This window comes from Mastomys coucha, unplaced genomic scaffold (genome assembly GCF_008632895.1).
Source record: "Mastomys coucha isolate ucsf_1 unplaced genomic scaffold, UCSF_Mcou_1 pScaffold16, whole genome shotgun sequence".
Taxonomy (NCBI): domain Eukaryota; kingdom Metazoa; phylum Chordata; class Mammalia; order Rodentia; family Muridae; genus Mastomys; species Mastomys coucha.
The window spans coordinates 40438576-40439306 of NW_022196898.1; positions in this window are offsets into that span (position 1 = coordinate 40438576).

Consider the following 731-nt stretch of genomic DNA (forward strand, 5'->3'; position numbering starts at 1 on the left):
ATTCCATTAGTGTGAAGGCTTTCAGTGATTCTGTTGATTTTGAAGTACAGATATGTCCATGGTAGTCTCATAGGATACAATGCGTTACTTCCATTTTCTTGTATCCTTTGTGGCTTGCTTGTGAACACTATATAGTCAATTTTTTGAGATAGATCCTTGTAGGCATGAAAAGAAGATATATTCTTTTGCATTTAGGTATAATGTGGATTCTATAGATGTCTATTCGTTCCATTTGATTCACCATGCCTCTTAGTTTCATTATTTCTCTGTATAGATTTTTCTGGATGTCCAGTCCATTAGAAAGAGTGGAGTATTGACATCTGCCTCTAATAATGACTGAGTTTGATACGTGATTTAAGTTTTAGCAATCTATCTTTTACAAATGTAGATGCCCTTGTGTTTGGGTATAGATGTTCAGATTTGAAATATCATAGTGGGAGATTTTTCTGTTGATGACTATGAAGTGTAACTCCCTGTCTCCTTTCATAAAATTTTGCTGAATGGCTTGTGTCAGGAACTTTTTAGATATAAATTGTTGTTTGACTGATGTATCAATTTCTTTTATATCATCTTCTAACCCTGAGATTGTCTCTTTCATTTCGGGTATTGTATTGGTAATACTTGCATCTGTTGTTCCCATTCTCTTTCCTACTGTTTCCATTACTAGTACTTCCTCAGTGTGTGTTTTCTTTTTTGCTTCAATTTTCACAATCAGGCATTGCACAGCATTA